Source organism: Grampus griseus, assembly GCF_964374135.1.
Source record: "Grampus griseus genome assembly, chromosome: 14".
Classification (NCBI taxonomy): domain Eukaryota; kingdom Metazoa; phylum Chordata; class Mammalia; order Artiodactyla; family Delphinidae; genus Grampus; species Grampus griseus.
In genome coordinates this window covers 70,240,363-70,259,863 of record NC_139008.1, presented here as the reverse complement: position 1 = coordinate 70,259,863, position 19,501 = coordinate 70,240,363, and the positions used below count along the sequence as shown (strand labels likewise).

Below are 19,501 nucleotides of genomic sequence, written 5' to 3'. Positions count from 1 at the left end.
GTCTCTTGCCTCTTCAGCAGCTCCAGACTTTTCCCCGGACTCCCTCCCGGCTAGCCGTGGTGCACTAACCCCCTTCAGGCTGTGTTCACGCCGCCAACCCCAGTCCTCTCCCTGCGCTGCTCCGACCGAGCCTCAGCTCCCAGCCCCGCCTGCCCCGGCGGGTGAGCAGACAAGCCTCTCGGGCTGGTGAGTGCCGGTGAGTGCCAGTCGGCACCGATCCTCTGGGTGGGAATCTCTCCGCTTTTCCTTCTGCACGCCTGTGGCTGCGCTCTCCTCCGCGGCTCCGAAGATTCCCCCACCGCCACCCGCAGTCTCCGCCCGCGAAGGGGCTTCCTAGTGTGTGGAAGCCTTTCCTCCTTCACAGCTCCCTCCCACTGGTGCAGGTCCCGTCCCTATCCTTTTGTCTCTGTTTATTCTATTTTCTTTTGCCCTACCCAGGTACGTGGGGGAGTTTCTTGCCTTTTGGGAGGTCTGAGGTATTCTGCCAGCGTTCAGTAGGTGTTCTGTAGGAGTAGTTCCACCTGTAGATGTATTTCTGGTGTATCTGTGGGGAGGAAGGTGATCTCCGCGTCTTACTCTTCCGCCATCTTCCCCTCGTCCTCTAATTCTATTGATTTAAGTCTTCTCCCTTTTTTTCTTGTTGAGTCTGGCTAATGGTTTATCACTTTTATCTTCTCAAAGAACCAGCTTTTAGTTTTGATGTTTGCTATTGTTTCCTTCATTTATTTTTCATTTTTTTCTGACCTGATATTTATGATTTCTTTCCTTCTGCTAACTTTGGGGGTTTTTTTGTTCTTCTTTCGCTAATTGCTTCAGGTGTAAGGTTAGGTTGTTGATTTGAGATGTTCCTTGTTTCTTGAGGTAGGATTGTATTGCTATAAACTTCCCTCTTTGAACTGCTTTTGCTGCATCCATAGGTTTTGGGCCGTCGTGTTCTCATTGTCATTTGTTTCTAGATATTTTTTGATTTCCTCTTTGATTTCTTCAGTGATCTCTTGGTATTTAGTACTGTATTGTTTAGCTTCCATGTGTTTGTATTTTTGACAGATTTTTTCCTGTAATTGATATCTCGTCTCATAGCATTGTGGTTAGAAAAGATACTTGATACGATTTCAGTTTTCTTAAATTTACCAAGGCTTGATTTGTGACCCAAGATATGATCTGTCCTGGAGAATGTTCCATGAGCACTTGAGAAGAAAGTGTATTCTGTTGTTTTTGGATGGAATGTCTTATAAATATCAATTAAGTCCATCTGGTTTAATGTATCATTTAAAGCTTGTTTTTCCTTATTTATTTTCATTTTGGATGATCTGTCCATTGGTGAAAGTGGGGTGTTAAAGTCCCCAACTATGATTGTGTTACTGTCGATTTCCCCTTTTATGGCTGTTAACATTTGCCTTAGGTATTGATGTGCTCCTATGTTGGGTGCATAAATATTTACAATTGTTACATCTTCTTCTTGGATTGATCCCTTGATCATTATGTAGTGTCCTTTTTTATCTCTTGTAATAGTCTTTATTTTAAAGTCTGTTTTGTCTGATAGGAGAATTGCTACTCCATCTTTCTTTTGATTTCCATTTGCATGGAATATCTTTTTCCATCCCCTCAATTTCAGTCTGTATGTGTCCCTAGGTCTGAAGTGGGTCTCTTGTAGACAGCATATATACGGGCCTTGTTTTTGTATCCATTCAGCCAGTCTGTGTCTTTTGGTTGGAGCATTTAATGCATTTACATTTAAGGTAATTGTTGATATGTATGTTCCTATTCCCATTTTCTTAATTGTTTTGGGTTTGTTATTGTAGGTCTTTTCCTTCTCTTGTGTTTCCTGCCTAGAGAAGTTCCTTTAGCATTTGTTGTAAAGCTGGTTTGGTGGTGGTGACTTCTTTTAGCTTGTGCTTATCTGTTCAGGTTTTAATTTCTCCATCGAATCTGAATGAGATCCTTGCTGGGTAGAGTAATCTTGGTTGTAGGTTTTTCCCTTTCATCACTTTAAATACGTCCTGCCACTCCCTTTTGGCTTGCAGAGTTTCTGCTGAAAGGTCAGCTGTTAACCTTATGGGGATTCCCTTGTATGTTATTTTCCCCTTGCTGCTTTTAATACTTTTTCTTTGTATTTAATTTTTTGCGGTATGCGGGCCTCTCACTGTTGTGGCCTCTCCCATTGCGGAGCACAGGCTCCGGACGCGCAGGCTCAGTGGCCATGGCTCACAGGCCCAGCCGCTCTGCGGCTTGTGGGATCCTCCTGGACCTGGGCACGAACCTGTGTCCCCTGCATCGGCAGGCGGACTCTCAACCACTGCGCCACCAGGGAAGCCCTGTGTTTAATTTTTGATAGTTTGATTAATATGTGTCTTGGCGTGTTTCTCCATGGATTTATCGTGTATGGGACTCTCTGTGCTTCCTGGACTTGATTGATTATTTCCTCTCCTATATTAGGGAAGGTTTCAACTGTAATCTCTTCAAATATTTTCTCAGTCCCTTTCTTTTTCTCTTCTTACTTCTGGGACCCCTGTAATTCGAATGTTGGTGCGTTTAATGTTGTCCCAGAGGTCTCTGGGACTGTCCTCAATTCTTTTCATTCTTTTCTCTTTATTCTCCTCTGTGGTAGTTTTTTCCACTATTTTATCTTCCAGGTCACTTATCCATTCTTCTGCCTCAGTTATTCTGCTATTGATTCCTTCTAGAGAATTTTAAATTTCATTTATTGTGTTGTTCATCATTGTTTGTTTGCTCTTTACTTCTTCTAGGTCCTTGTAAATGTTTCTTGTATTTTCTCTATTCTATTTCCAAGATTTTGGATCATCTTTACTATCATTATCCTGAATTCTTTTTCAGGTAGACTGCGTATTTCCTCTTCCTTTGTTTGGTCTGGTGGGTTTTTACCTTCTTCATCTGCTGTGTGTTTCTCTGTCTTCTCATTTTGCTCAACTCACTGTGTTTGGGGTTTCCTTTTCGCAGGCTGCAGGTGCATAGTTCCCTTTGTTTTTGGTGTTTGCCCCCAGTGGGTGAGGTTGGTTCAGTGGCTTGTGTAGATTTCCTGGTGGAGGGGACTGGTTGCTGTGTTCTGGTGGATGAGGCTGTATCTCGTCTTTCTGATGGGCAGGACCGCGTCTGGTGGTGTGTTTTGGTTGTCTGTGGCCTTATTATGATTTTAGGCAGCCTCTTTGCTGCTGATGGGTGGGGTTGTGTTCCTGTCTTGCTAGTTGTTTGGCGTAGGGTTTCTAGCACTGTAGCTTGCTGGTCGTTGAGTGGAGCTGGGTCTTAGCATTGAGATGGAGCTCTCTGGGAGAGCTTTTGCTGTTTGATATTACGTGGAGCCGGGAGGTCTCTGGTGGACCAATGTCCCGAACTCGGCTCTCCCACCTCAGAGGCACAGGCCTGACACCCTGCCGGAACACCAAGACCCTGTCAGCCACATGGCTCCACACTCTGGAAGCCCACACTCCAGAGGCCCTCCTTTCGATGTGCTTCCTCTCCCTGCTGCACAGGTCCTAACCAAATGACATTATTAAGAAAGTGGAAAGACAATCTACAGAATGGGAGAAAATATGCAAATCTAAGAAGGGCCTAGTATCCATAATACATTAAAAAAAAAAAAGACCTCTAACAACTCAACAACAAAAAGAAAAACAACACAATTAAAATATGGGCAAAGACTTCATTGGACATTTATCCAAAGAAGATATACAAATGGCCAACAAGTATATGAAAAGATGTGCAACGTCATTGGTCATTAAGGAAATGCAGATCAGCCACAATGAGATACTACTTCACACCCCCAAGGATGGCTATAATTTAAAAACATCCCAAACGCAGAATATGACGTGTTGGTGAGGATGTCAGACCTTTGTGCTTTGCTGGCGAGAATGTAAAATTGCATAGCCACCGTGGAGAACAGTTTGGCAGTTCCTCAGAAAGTTAAATATAGACTTAACCACATGACCCAGCAGTTCTACCTCTGGGTACATACCCCAAACAATTGAAGACAGGTATTCAAACAAGTACTTGTACACAGATGTTCCTAGCAGCACTATTCACAGCAGCCAAAAGGTAGGAACAACCCAGATGTCCATCAGTGGATGAATGGGTGAACAAAATGTGATTTATCCATACAATGGAATATTTTTTAGCCATAAAAAGGAGTAAAGTACTGATGCAGTGATAATGTGGAAACACCTCAAAACATCATGCTAAGTGAAAGAAGGCAGACGCAAAAGGTCACATATTGTGTGATTACATTTATGTGAAATGTCCGGAATAGATAAATTCATTGAGACAAAGAGCATATTAGTGGTTGCCAGGGGCTGGAGCAGGGGGAATGGTAGTGACTGATTCATGAGTACAAGGTTTCATTTGGGGATGACTAAAATGTTTTGGAACTAGATACAGGTGAGGGTTGTACAGCATTGTGAATATACTAAATGCCATTGAATTGTACACATTAAAATGGTTAATTTTATGTTATGTGAATTTTCCCTCAAATTAAAAAAATTGCATCATATAGTTTTTGTGATCTCATAAATAACTGTGGCTTTGCTGTCATGGTTACCTTGTGACTGTTGGAATCCATGTACTTTGTAGCATTAATACATTGGGAAAGTTCTTTCCAGCTGTGGGCAAGAAAACACGAAGACAGATGATCCCAAGTGGGTTTCGTCATAGAATAACAGTTAAGGAATATAGCCTTTTCTTTTTGACTTGTGGAAGCTGTTGAAACTTCTACCTTGAGTGCGCCCTTGGTTGTTTTAAAGTGTGATCTGGACTGATAGGATTTGGTCTCTTCATTTAATTTGAAAGAGCGTGTTTAAAGTAACTTTATAGTATTTGGCGATGGAGCAGCTTTTGGTTTTATGAAAATTAGGAGTAATTTCTCAAGAATGTGAGCTATACATATGGAATTGCAGTAAGATTTTTCTGGTGGTTTGCTGTGTTGCACTGCTAGAGACTTCTGTGACACTTTCGAAAGCCATTACAAGTGCTTTTTATTATAAGTGGAATTGGTGTCAGGAATAAGAAATTTTTTGTGTGTGCAAAAACTAAAATCCTTAGTTTCTTATTTTAATCTTATACCTGTTTTGTTTTTTGAAGGAGGGACTTTAAGTTAGATTCTAGCAAAGAGATCTGAGCTTGAGAAGAGCGTCTTAACTCAGAAAGGTAGCAGTGCTTTGCCAGTGATCGTGAAGCTTTTCTTTATGTATGGAGTTGATGCTTCTGCCTCAGGGTCATGCTCCTGCCCCTGTGTTGTATGTAGACTTGTTTCTCAAGCAGATGTTATTTATGCTAGTTGTCTTGCACGCTTCCACCTGGCTCCTCTCATGACCCACAACGTGCCATCCAGGCTAAGCGTTTGCAGACTTGAAGCAAACAAAGCGAAGTGGTTTGTAGTGGATTGAACCCACAGCTAGTTAAAGCTCTTAGAGCAGTGCCTGACACAGAGTAAAAGCTTGACATGTGTACGCTAAAGACATAAGAATGATGGGGAAAGATCACTCGGTGCTGCGCTGGGTCTTTCTTGGGGTGCGCGGCTTCTCTAATTGTGATGCATGGGCTTAGTTGCCCCGCGGCATGTGGGATCTTAGTTCCCTGACCAGGGATTGAACCCACATCCCTTACACTGGAGGACCACCAGGGAAGTCCCCAGGGTGCTTTTTCGAGGGGCAAACTTGTTAACATTCAGATATTCGTAGTCCCTACTCTCTCGTGTACCCATGCACCGTTTGAAGTTCTGAGACCCTCTGGTATACTCACTTGAGGGCCATTTTACTGGGCATCTCAACCAAAGAGAATGCTTTGGGAAAGAAATAAAGAACTCAAAAGCAGTGGTTTTTCAACTGCTTCCCAAGTAATTTTAGGATCATGTGAAGCATTTCTGGTTGTTTGTTGAAAACATAGTTACTGTCTCATTCATTAAGCAAGAGCTACCATGTGTCTGTCATTGGGTAGAATGGGATGACATAGGGATAAGGGTCAGAGACAAAAGATGAAGATAACATAACTCCTTAGCCCGGAACTCAGTCTAGACCATTTTTTGTACCTCTAGAATCCATGTCAGGAAAACCCCAGGGCTTTGAATGGAAGAGCATCAGAAAATAGCACATCCTTAATGGTACTCACCCTTGAAGTTGTAAGGCTACGCATCAATTAATTTTTAAAAATATTATTCATTTATTTATTTATTTAGTTGCGTCGGGTGTTAGTTGCGGCAGGCAGGCTCCTTAGTTGTGGCTCGTGGGCTCCTTAGTTGTAGCATGTGAACTCTTAGTTGCAGCATGCATGTGGGATCTAGTTCCCTGACCATGGATTGAACCTGGGCCTCCTGCATTGGGAGCGAGGAGTCTTTAACCACTGTGCCACCAGGGAAGTCCCACACATCAGTTAATTTGATCATTTCTGCTAAGCCATCTCAAACTTAGCCAGGAGAGAAAGATGGAAACTCATTGGTGGAAAGAGATTTTAATGAGTCATCTTGTTCTGATCTATCATCAGAGACAATGAAGTGTGCCTTTTTTCCATTGATATTTTTCAGTTACTACTAGCATTTTTAATCATTTAAAATTGCTAGTTTGTATTTTAGTGACCTCTTCTTACTCTCCCCACCCCCTTGGTTTTTCTGTTTGTGTATAGTTCTGGTGAAAATGAGTTAGGAAAGGAGATTGATGAGATTGGATAGCTCAGCATCCTAGAATACACTTTATCTCTTTTCTCATGAAGTGAGGATATGTCGCTTCTTTTGCAGGACGGGATACAACTGCAGAAGCAACAAGTGAACCTTTAAAGATGCATATGGGGCTGCACAAAGAGAAGAGAGGAACTGGAGAAACCAAGGAAGTAAGGAAAAAGTATGTTTCCTGGGTAAATAGTACACTTCTGAATTTAGGTATCTTGCATATCAATTACCATTACTTTGTCATGCCTAAGTCTTTATGGCTGTATTTAATCTTTGTTAAACATTCTTTATTTTCTCCTTCCTTGACTTTTATTGCTGAGCTCTTTGATCAAATGATTCTTTTAATCATTTGGATTAATCATTTGGATTAATCTAAAAATATCTGTATTGAATATACAATTTAGGTGACTTCTTAGATCACTTGATAGGAACCTGTTATATCTTAGGTTGACCATTGGGTATTATAAAAGAGTTGTGTGTTGTGTCTCTTGTGATGTGCAGGTTTAGTTCAAGGTCAATTTTTTAGTCTGAGTGCAAAACATACTTCTGCTTTATTAAATGACTGACTTGAAAAACACTGGTTTGAATACCAAATTATCCAAGCCATGTTCTCAGGCTATAGGATGTGTGGTACTGCTCTCTGGAATATGAAAATTAATACTAAAGACAAAGCTGACTGGCCAATAATTAATGTAAATAGGCATAGCCTCCCCTTGATGAACTAGATGTGCCCTAGTAAAGTTATATACTCACATATGTATATACATATACACATATGTATATACATATATGAGTTGGGAACTCAGTTTATTCTGTTACTGAGCCACTCACAGGCTTAGATTTTGAGGGGTTTTGTTGTTAAAGTTTTTTAAATAAAGGAAATTTACTACCTTATTTATCATTATAAAGTTAAGAACCTTAATAAGTAGAACTTTTTGGAAAGAAAGGGGAGGAAGTGGAGTCAGGGTCATTGCTGGTATATAATGGAAGTTCTGTGCACAGCAGCCTGACTTGAATAACTCCATGGCAACATCACTCCCTCCCCACAAGCCTGGGCCACCCAGCCCATGGGAATTTCCTCACAGCTGTCACTTGTGGAACTTCCTGTCTCATGGTGGATTGTGGCAGGCCTACTGTTAGATAGAAGGTATATTCCAGTTTTCTCATTCTTTAACTTTGAGTTGGAAGGTGGAGTAAAAACTATTTAATGGCCTTGTATATCAATCCTCTAAACTAAAAACGGCATAAGACAAGTTTATTACAAGTGCACTTGTGCACACATTTTCTAGTGCTCACCTTCACACCGACTCTGCGTCAGTCACACTGATCTCTTTACGGCTCTTCAGTCAGTCGTGGACTCTTGTCCTCCCAGGTAGCCACGTGGCTCCTGGCCGCCTTCTCCTTCAGGTCTCTGCTGTGGGGGCAAAGTGAATGTGAAGGCCAAAGCCAAATTGGAATCACCAGGAATTTTCTGTGATGTCAGTCTCCCTACCTAGCCCCTGGCAGCACTGAGCCACCTCGCCTAGCTCCAGCTTCCCTCCTTTCGCCCACTCCACTCCTCCTACCTATCAAATGTGATGTTTTGTTTATTCTACACATCATGCTTTTTCTATTTCACCTTTAAGATCTTTTAAAATTAATCTTTCACTTTCAAAGGCACATACCATTTGACTCAGCAATTGCATTTCTAGGAATTGATCTCACATGTAACCTCGCACAGGTATGCAAGTAATCTTGAACCTCCTCAGCCTCTGTTAAATATTCATGCATGCTTCTGATTTCAGTAGCACTTGGACTGAGACTAATTATCTCTTGCTGCCACTGTTCCGTTGTTGGCATGGGTCATGTCCCCGTCCAATAACTTGGGCGGCTGCCTGCCTCTTTGCCTGAACTGCAGGCACAGGAGCTAAGTGTCCCCTTTTGGGCTTCTTCTTTTGCACTCCTGTTGCCTTACAGCAATCTTTCTCTTCCCATTTGCGAATATTACAAATGGTTTTGCGTTGCATTTTTTTAGACACTTAGATAATTACGTATAGAGTAATGGTATCTCGACTTAGCCGCACATTAGAATCAACTTAGAAGCGTTATAAATTACTAATGTCTCGTCCCACCACCAAAGATGCTGAGGCAGTTTGTCTGGGGTGAGTTGTAAGCATTGGCATTTTAAAAATCTGCCAGGGTGATTTTCACTGCGGTCAAGTTTGAGGACCAGAAATAGTGTTGATTTTTTCTATACTGGTGATGACTTTGGTCACTTTAAGCTCATCGTAACCATTTAAGTGATTTCTTTGGGTTTGCAAGTTACAGTGGTGTTATATATATTAAAAAATTTGCCTCTTCCTTTATTGTATTTGTATTTCTTACTCGTCTTCATGTTGCTTTGTATTGGAAGGCACTTCTGATCCTATATTAATTAACAGTGATGATAAAATGCTGCTTCACTTTGTGCCTGTTTTTAATGACTGCATGTCTCATTTCTTCCTTGAAGTATACTGTTGACATTTGGTTTTAAATAGTTACTCTAAAAAGGGTAAGAAAGTATACCTTTATTATTAGTTTTAGAATTTTAAAATCAAGAATATCTGTTGGAGTTTAACAAATGAATTTTTGGTATCTGATGACATGATGCAATTTAAAATTTTAACCTATTCCTAGATTCTGTTTACGTTTTTTTTTTTAATTTTTGAGCATAAATTTTGAGTAAGCTTCATCTAGTTTTCTCTCTTCATTTTCTCTGCCAGTTTTAGAATTGGGTTCGTAGAATGAACTAGATAACCTATATCTTGACCTTTTTTAGATATGTTTTCTATAATATGTTTTGTTTGTTTGTGGAGAGTTTGAAATGATCCACTAATAAACCATCAGGGGCGAGTTGCTTTGGGGGCAGGGGTGTAGTTATTTATTTTTTCAAAGATGTTGGTCTAGTTAAGTATTTTAGAATCTTTGTTTTCTAACAATGCTTAAAGCAATGCTTGTCCTCTGTTCTTTTTTTTAATAGTCTATAAATTTCTTGTGCAGTGATTTTGTTATATTTTCTAATTTCATTATTATTTCAGAGCTCTGTTATTTCAAGCAGAATGTTGTCAGATTTTGTCTTCTGTTCAACCAATCTTGAAGATTCTATAACTTATGTGTGAATTTAGCATCTTTAATTTATGGTTGCTTTTGCATTTGTTATGTTTTCTACGTATAATTCGTTTCTTAATTTTTGTATTGCTTAGTCGTCTCTTTCCTGTTACGCCTTCTGTTTTATGGAGTGGCCTTTTCTTCTTTTTAACTTTAAGACAAAATTTAAACGTGAACAATTCTCTTAGTGCTAAAAATAACATTTGTTCCCTAAATTTATTTACTATCATCAAAGCAAAAGCAGGAACTTTCCTTTCCTTCCATATAAGGAAACTCAGTTTCTCCCTGTTTTGGCATCCCCTCTTCTTACTTCTCATCTCCTCCAGATATTTTTACCCTTCACACTTTACATTTGTTCTGTGAGGTGCACTAATTCTTCTAGGTTTCAGCCTGATACTCATAAGTATTTTGTTATTCTTGATTAAGTTAGTTAACAACCACTGAAGCCTCACTCTGAGCTGGACAGACACTGAACTAGGTGCAGGAGATACAAAGAGAAAGGTAGCTCTGTCCTTGCCTTCAAGGTCCCTTTCTGGTTGAGGAGGTGGCATGCATGCAAACCCACAATGGCGAAAGACGTGATGTGTCAGGTGTCCTGGAGACACAGGGAGGGAGGGAATGATGTTTGGTGAGTCAGCGAAGGCATCCTGAATGCTGAGTGTTACTGTGCCAGTAGGGCTTTGTTGGATAGAGGATAAAGCGGATGGGCAAAAGCCTGAAGGTACCTAAGTGGCTGGAGAGGAGACTGGACAAAGGGTTGTTGGGGCCAGATTGTGAAGCACCTGGAATGCCTGGCCAACAAATTTCGGCTTTCTGCGGCCCCACCAGAAAGGTTTTAAAGCCGGGGAGTACTCTGTTCAAGCCTGTTTTTAGGAAGATAACTCTGGCTGTCATGTGAGGCACGGACTGCAGGGAGGAAGTCAGTTGAGCAGCTGTGGCAGTCATCCAGGTAAGAGATGATGAGAACTCAAACAAGGTGGTAGCAGCGGCGATGGAGAAGATGAGGTGTTTTGAGGAAGAATCTAAAAATACTCGTTCCTGACTCAGGTGAGATTGGGATTAGAGGATGACTTAGAGGGTTTTCTTGTTTGTTCGTTTTAGGGAAGGTAATAACAGACGGTGGAAATATCGACTACCTTATATCACGGGGTGGATGTTGTGGAGGGGGTCGCAGAGACTACTTTGGAGAGAGACAGAGCATTTTAGGACTTCCTGAGTTTAAAAAATTGTCAACAGATCTAGGAAAACATATCTAGGGGTAATTGGAAATATGAGTTAGAAACTCAGTTGAGATGTAGGGGCCGGAAATAAAGGTTGTGAGATATACTTGCTCCAAGGAGGAGGTCAAAGCCATGGAATAGATATAAAGTTCCCCCTGTCAGAGCATGTAGGCAGAAAAAAGGGCTTAGGTTGGCCTCCTGGCCAAGACCAGTCTTTATGTGCAGGAAGTCAAAATGTACTGAGCCCTGTAATACATGTCCTGCACGGGGCGGTGAGAGCTTTTTCAGATGGCTTACTTTACCTTTTTAATAGCCCTGCGTGTGGAAATTATTACTACCCTACTTCGTGGGCCAGGAAACTAAGGCTCCAAGGCATTGTCACTAAGCTAGTAAGTGGGATGCAAACCAGGCCTGAACGCCAAGCTGATGCTAGAGGAAGAGGTAGGGGAGAAGCAGAAAAGAGTGCTGTGGAAGAGATGGTTTCCTACGAGGGGCAGTGGCCACTCACCCAGAGGGTCCAGCAGGAGAAGGAGAAGGAGAAGCTCAGCCCCTGGTTTTCTCAGTTAGAAAATTGATAGTGATTCCACCGTGCTCAGTCCACAGGGTGCGGAGGTCAGCTCACACTGGAGTCAGACCAGCTGAGGAAATGCAGACAGCGCTGTTGACCGCAGCTCTTGGAGACATCTTGGTGGTAGAGGAATGACAAGAGCATCTGGCCTAGGGGGTTGGCATCATTTTGTTTGTTTAGAGATGACAGCTTGAAGTATTCTGATTCACTCATCTCTTTTCCTTTGAGGTCTTATATTTTAGATCGCCTTGTCTCTGGGCTTCTGTTACTTAAAAAAAAAATCAAAAGTAACTGCTGGGTTCCCTTTCACATAACCTGCTTGTTTAACTTGTCAATTTGGAGTCCTTTTCTACGCATTGTTTTCAGATGTGTCCAGGCTGTTGTCTTAGTGACCCACTTTGATTGCTAATTATGTGTGCGATCGATCCTGAGAGCCCCTTCTTGTTTCTTCTCTCAGGTCTTTCCATTCTGGAAGTGGTTTTCGTCTGTCATGTGAATCTTTTGTTCAGTTCAGCTTCCCCCGGAACTTGAATTCATGGACTGTCTCTCTCTTCTAGATGATAATGTGTTCTTGCATTCTCTTGACAATAGGAGAGCATAGTGCCTAAGTGCCTGCGCTCTGGAACTAGGCTTGCCTGGGTTCAGATTCTGGCTCTACCAGCTACTAGCTGAGTGACCTTGAGCAAGTTACTTTTTGTAACTTCTTTGTGCCTCATTTTCCTTATCTGTAAACTGGAGGCAATAATAATACCTCCTAGCAAGGACTGTGATGAGAGTTGAATGAACCAGTGCACGTAACGGGCTTAGAAGGCACAGTGTCCAGTGCGAGTCGTGTTTTCCACCATTGTTAACTGTTCCTGTTGTTGTTATTGTTCTGGGGGAAAATAGTGGGAGAGGTAATAACCTTTTCCTGATTGTATTTGGGCCACGCAAATAAGTGATAAATTTACAGTCTGTTGGAGCCTCACTTGGTAAACTGGAAATAGGCAAATCCTGGGGACCATGTAGCAGTCCTTCCTGTCATTAAGGAATTCAGCAGTGAACACTGAACCTTTGTCCACAGGTAGCATCTGGAGTTGCAGATGTCTACTGTGTGACCTCACCTTCCCCATGGCAGTGTTCAGTTGACTTCCATTAAACACAGACCATAAAATTTTTACCTCTACCTTTCTGAATAGTTCTTCCCAAAAAATGTTATTTAATTTTGCTCATCCCATCAGCAAATAACAGATGCTGGGCAAACCAGCACACAAATTAAGTAACTTTCCTGAAGTCCGTGGTGGGGCTGGGACTTAATGAATAAGCCTATGGTATCTGACTCCAGTGGTATTAAAAGAGGAAAAGAGGTTCACTGATATCTGTATATCTATATCTGCATTTATATATAGAGTTGCTATTTTAGTTTAGGCTGCTGTAACAAAATAGGGGTGGCTTATAAACAAAAGACATTTTTTTCTCACTGTCCTGGTGGCTGGGTGCTAGCATGGTCGGGCTCTGGTGAGGGCCCTCTTCTGGGTTGCAGATGACCTTTTTCTTCTTGTAGCCTCGCATGGTGGAGAGGGGTGAGAGAGCTCTTTAGGGTCCCTTTGATAAGGGCACTAATGCCATTCATGAGGGTTCCACTGTGATGACCTAATTATCTCCCAAAGCCCCCATGTCCTCATACCATCACATTGGGGGTTAGCATTCCAACATGAATTTGGAGGGAGGGTGACACAAACGTTCAGTCCATGATAGGTGCCAATCTCTAAAGCCATGTTTATGAACATGCCATATTTTCTTTGACAGTGAAGATGTGCTCTTTTTACAAGTAGAAGAAAAATAAATCTCATTGAACAAACAAAAAAGTAATAACAAAATGCTTGCATGACAAACATAATAAGGGGAAATACTATCAGCTAACCTCTTCGAGTTTTTAAGGAAAGCGAGCAGGCTTGTGAATGAGGGAGCCAGTAATCCTTTAAGAAACCTTTGCCAGAAATTTGCATAGTCTCAAATCAACTCCTTCAACTTATTTATTATCTATAAAGGAAAGAAAAGATAGTAACTTTACAGTGCAGAAAGCACCTTAGCCAAGAGATGAAGGTCAGCATCACCAGTAATAAGACAAGCAACATCAATGAAACCCCATGATATGATGCACTAAGAAGAACACAACATCATTTCTGTGGCATTTTTGCCAGAAATGCGTAACCTCAGTGTAATCACGAGAAAACATCAGGCAAACCCACATCAAGGGACATTCAGCAAAATAACTGATTAATACTTTAGAAAAGTGTCAAGGGCATGAATAACAAGGAAGACTGATAAGCTGTTACAGACCACAGGAGACTAAGAAATAACGACGAAATACAATGGGGATCCTGGATAGGATCCTGGGACAGAAAAAGGACATTAGTAGAAAAAAACTGGTGCAATATGAATAAGATCTTTGGTTTAGTTAATAGTACTGTGCCAATATTAATGCCCTGGTTCTGTTCAGTTACTATGGTTATGTAAGATTTGGGGAAGCTGGGTCAGGGACATAAGGAAACTCTCTGTACTATTTTTGTAACTTTTCTGTAAGTCTAAAATTAGCTCAAAATTTAAAATTTTCTGTTTTTTCTCTATCTCATTTTTCTTTTAAGTAAAAAGCCATCATGGGATAGAGAAACTATTTGATTCTGGGTAGAAACTGTCTTAAGAAGAGGAAAGAAAGCTTACAATTATGGTCCCTTCTCCAAGTGGGTAACTGTTAATGATGACCTCTCACAGTGTTGCCTCGAGACTCATTCCAGATATGTTGAATTTCCGAGACCTTTTTAAAGGGTACAGTAGTAAAAAGCTATGCTGATGGGAAATTTTTCTGAAAATTTTATGAGGCCAAGTGGATAGAAAATTAGACAGTGCAAAATACTGCACTTAGGGAAAAAAAAAATCCAAACCAGTCTTAAACAGAGCTATGGGTGGGTATCACTTAGTACCCTGGGGTTCTCTGAAGATACTGCTCAGCATTTGCTGCTGAGCCCAAAATGGCCTGAAAATTGGTGTACATCCATGCAGAGACGACCAGATCCAAGTGATCCTCTGGAGGCATGTGGAGATGAAAGTCCCTCTTTCGTCATTAGAGGCCAAATTAAAGCCCTGTAAACAGAAAAATCTTAAAAGCGAGGGGTTCATGACTTGTTCAAATGAAGAATGCTGCAAAGGGACACCACATTGGGAGTGTGCATGGAGCCTGGGAAGGATGTGGAGGGTTGCACTCCGTCAGAGTACATCTCACGCTGTCCACAGGAGACGAGATGCCACACTGGCCTGGGGCAAACATTCTGCTTGCTGCAAAGTTGGGCTTGCTGCATACCTAGGTTGAAAACCTTCTTAGAAGTTCTAAATTTGTTCCTCAGGCAACCACCTGATTAGGGATTCTGTTTCCCAGGTGCCCTCATGTTAGGAAAGGACAATTCTGGGTAAATTTCAGAAGCAGTGGGGCTCCTGGAAAGCTATACCCCCTCTAAAATGGGAGGGTGGGGTAAGATCTAACGTGTCTCCATTGAGTTTGGTTGGTATTAAACCAATTCTACCCCCACTCAATTAAGAATTTAATAATCTCAGTGAACTAAAACAAATCATATTTCTGAACTTATAAAGCTGGGGACTAGATCATTTACTTATTGAGTTAACAAAGATTTTGTGAGCACCCTTTGCAGGCCAGGCACTGTATTAGGCCCTGAGAACACAGAGGAGCAAGACAGCTGAGCTCCTCACAGAGCCCGCAGGCCAGGAGACTGTGCCTCCGAGCCGGAGCCGGCCAGCGCACCAGCCCATTCAAAGGTGCCTCCGCTAAAAGGACCTGGTCCGCACGAAGATAAAAGTTTCCCTGTAGATAATCCTGTAACTTTTAAACCTCACCGTATATGTTTTATGTTATTTTAATTTCCTTCCAATACTGCTAGAAAGAAGAGGTGTTTTCATGGGTGGTTCATATATTTAAATTACATAATTTGGAAGCAGCATTTGCTGCCTTTAATCGTAAAACCTTCCCCGTCCCCTGGCCGCTCCCCTCAGGCTTTGATGCTGAAGACACTTGGGTAAGGCTTAGCGGGTTTGCTCAGTGCCTACGGCCATCAGAAATGTGTTTACCAAGGCAGAGTGAGCTCTGAGAGGCGCAGCGTAGCCAGCTGGCAGCATCCAAAGGGAGCCAGCCCTTCTCTGCTGCTGCCTGGACTTTTCTCCCTTCCTGAATTTAATATCTTGGGTCAGATTCCAAACTGAACCTCAAAGCAATGACCAGTTAGAGTGGTGCTAACTAACTTGATTCCACAACGCTGTTAGTAAGCTTTTCCCTGGCCCTCCTTCCAGAGGCTCTGGGCCTTCTTATCCAGTAGAGATGCCGTGAATTGGTAAAATAGTTATTGTAATGAATTTTTAGTTACTTTACATAAAGAGTGCAGTGGATAAATGATTAGCAGTATTTGTTATTTATCAGATAGAAAAATCAAGAATTTTTTTTTTGGTCAACATTTTGAAGACTCACCTCTTCTAATCCATGGAATATATGAATGGATGATCATTTTTTCAAAGTACTTTTGCAGAACAAAGTCCACATTCATCAGCAGAGCTTTCTGCCATCTGATCCCAATCTCTTTCCAGCCTCAAATCTTTTAACCCGCCCCTACCTATCTTTTATTAAGTTCTCTGTACCATGTATTTTCACATTACCAACCTTTTTCTTCCCCGTCTCTGCCCTCAGGTTCCAGGTCACCCAGTGCCACTACCTTGAGGCCTTCCTTGGTCTTCCTCGGTCATTATCATCAGTCTGTTTTTCCGGTATCCCAAGCCCATAGTATCAGGTTCCCTATGGCACACAGCGCGCACCACTTTGTGATGCTTCTGCTGACATGGCCTTCTCCTCTCCTGGATAGTTGGCTCCTTGAGGTGTCAGGGACTTATGCATTCCATTCATCTCCATATTCTCTAAATATCCGGCATAGTGAGTTTGCTCACATTGATTGAGCGCTTATACAGTTCCAGCCACTGTCTAAGCATTTTGTATATATTATCATGTTGAATTGTCTTAATAACCCCATGAAAGAGAACACTTATCCCTTTTTCACAGAATAGGAAACTGGGGCACAGAAAGGTTAAGGATTTTGCCCAAAGCTACAAAGTGGTAGAGTTGGAATTTGAACCCAAGCAGTCAGTTAGGGGTCAGGACTTCTAGCCACTACTTGCTACTAGAATAATACACTATAATGCCTGGGCTCTTTATGTAATACTGACATAATCATAGCTAGCTTTTGTCGAGCACCAGCTACAGGGCAGGTACTGAGCTTAAGCATTATATGTTTATCATCTTAATCCTCACAGAAACCCCATGAGGCACATGTAGTTATTATTCCACAGATGAGGAAACGTATTCAGAGGGCTTGGGGTTAAGCAACTTGTACTAGGCGATTCTGCGGTGTGTGCCTAGGAAATGTTTGCAGGTAAATGAACAAATGGATGCATGAAGATAAGGGAGAGGATTCGGGAGGAGAACTAATGTGTATTGAGTGCCTTCCATTCTTTTCCATAGCATATATTTTCCCAACATTTTATTATGAAAAATTTCAAACATACTGCAAAATTGAAAAGATTTTACAGTGGGCAGCCATCCACCCACCACCAGGTTTGACCATTAACATTTTACTCTGTGCTTCCTGTTCCTCTGTCCAGCCGTCTGTCCATCCTATTTTTTATGCATTCCCTCTCAGTGCTTCAGCATGCCTATCACTAAGTAGAGGTCGTTATTTGTTTATAGTTTTTTTTTCTTTTGAGGTAAGATTGGTACATTTCATTGTAGTTAAATTTTAACTGTACATTTGCTGAGTTTTGACAAATGCATACACCTGTGTAACCCAAACTCCTACGAGGGTATCATTATCCAGAAAGTTGCCTCATATCCCTTCCCAGTCAGTGCCCACCCCTACTTCCCAGCAGAGCGTCTACTATTTTTATGTTGTATTTTTATGTGCTTTTTTTTTGTTCCATAAGAATTTAAGGTGACTCATTTAGGTCCATAAAAGCATAAAGCATAAATCATAAACGAGAAGTAGTTGGAAAAAAAGAAACTAAGGTAGGAATGATCCAAGAGAGCACCTATGATATGCTAGGCACTTTTATAAGTAATATATTACTTAATCCTCATAAGAGGTATGCATACTTATTTCCATTTTATAGATGAAGAGGCTGCAAAGTTATGTGGCTAATAAGTAATAGGGATACTCTTTGACTCCAGAGTCCATGCTTTTTCCACTCTAGCCCCAAAAAAGCAAGACAACAGGCAAATCAAAAGTTTATTTAGAAAGTTAACATGGGGCTTCCCTGGTGGCTCAGTGGTTGAGAGTCCGCCTGCCAATGCAGGGGACATGGGTTCGTGCCCCGGTCTGGGAACATCCCACATGCCGCGGAGCGGCTGGGCCCGTAAGCCATGGCTGCTGAGCCTGCGCGTCCGGAGCCTGTGCTCCGCAACGGGAGAGGCCACAACAGTGAGAGGCCCGCGTACCGCAAAAAAAAAAAAAAAAAAAAGTTAGCATGGTCACCAATACGTGCTCAAGTATTTGTAAAATTGTGTTACCTCATCATGTGCGTAGTTTAGATATGGGAGATGGCAAAGGCAGAGGCACTGAAATAGTCCTGCAGAGTTTGCAAAGTGCTATAAAATCAAGGTTGGCTTTGAGTTATCCTGTATGGCCATAGAGATGGGATTCCATGTCCTCAGTAAGAGAAAAAGGCAACTTTTCCAGAATTGGTCATAACAGTGGGAAGTCTTGAAATGGTCCCATTGCCTGTTGAATCAACAAGGAAGCATCTTATACATGAAGGAGCCTTGGTCAGAGATTTCGACTTTGACTTTAAGAGGGTTTGTTTATTCATTGCATTAAGAAAGGGTAAAGGTAATCTTTGGTAAAAGAATTACAAATCTCTGATAGGGAATCTTAGAAATCATTATATCTGCTACCTTCTGCATTCTATGTTGAATCTACTTCATGATAATAGATTGGATATACAAATAAAGGGTAAGGAAGAATTGAAGATTACTTTGAGTTTTCTTACTTGAAATGTCAGAAAAAGGGTTGGGTCTGTTATAGTAGGAAGCTTATCACTGGGCTCCTGGATAAAATTAGAGAGAGACTTTGAAAAAGAAAGGAAGACAGGGGTGTTAAATTGATACCGACTTGGCAATATCAAATAGAAGAATTTCCTCTTCTGTACTGTGGCCTCCAGCGTGGTGGGATGATCCTCGTGTTAGGCTCTGTTGGGCTGTGAGGACCAAGACATGCTCGTGTGGCCTTGGGTGATGGAGTGAAGAATCATGGGACCCAACTCGGTGGTCAGGCCTGTGGAGACCTACAGCAGTGACTCTGGAGACCACTGGACATGAGGCAGGTTTCTAGCAGTCCTGCTCTGCTGTCCCTATCTGTCAGTTCCCTCCCCCTTCCTACCCTCATCTCCTGGATCCCATGTACAAAGCTTGCAGAGAGAGCACTTTCTGAGTCTTTCAGGCCTTCTGCCTTGTACCTTTGGTCCTCTGGGGAGCAGGAAAGGGAGAGGCGGCCAACTCACCAGTAGAAAGAGCCACGTTAATGGTGGCTGCCAATGATAAATATTAGTTCTTCCTCCCCAGGCAGCAGCAGTTATCTTTTTTTTTTTTGATAACTGTATCTTTTTTTTTAACATCTTTATTGGAGTATAATTGCTTTACAATGGTGTGTTAGTTTCTGCTTTAAAACAAAGTGAATCAGCTATACATACACATATGTCCCCATATCTCCTCCCTCTTGCATCTCGCTCCCACCCTCCCTATCCCACCCCTCTAGGGGGTCACAAAGCACCGAGCTGATCTCCCTGTGCTATGCGGCTGCTTCCCACTAGCTATCTATTTTACATTTGGTAGTGTAT

The 19,501-nt window shown here is 41.8% G+C and overlaps 1 protein-coding gene across 4 annotated transcripts in view; it reads left to right on the top strand.

Annotated features, from left to right (window-relative positions):
• ZHX3 (zinc fingers and homeoboxes 3) overlaps positions 1-19,501 on the top strand; it is a 126,811-nt gene that overhangs the window by 54,516 nt on the left and 52,794 nt on the right. For 3 of the 4 annotated variants that reach the window (XM_082669727.1, XM_082669724.1, XM_082669725.1), the window contains exon 2: positions 6,737-6,839. The gene's annotated coding sequence lies outside the window, so the exon portion shown is untranslated. The remainder of the gene's footprint in view (positions 1-6,736; positions 6,840-19,501) is intronic. The other variant, XM_082669726.1, reaches the window with a different exon arrangement.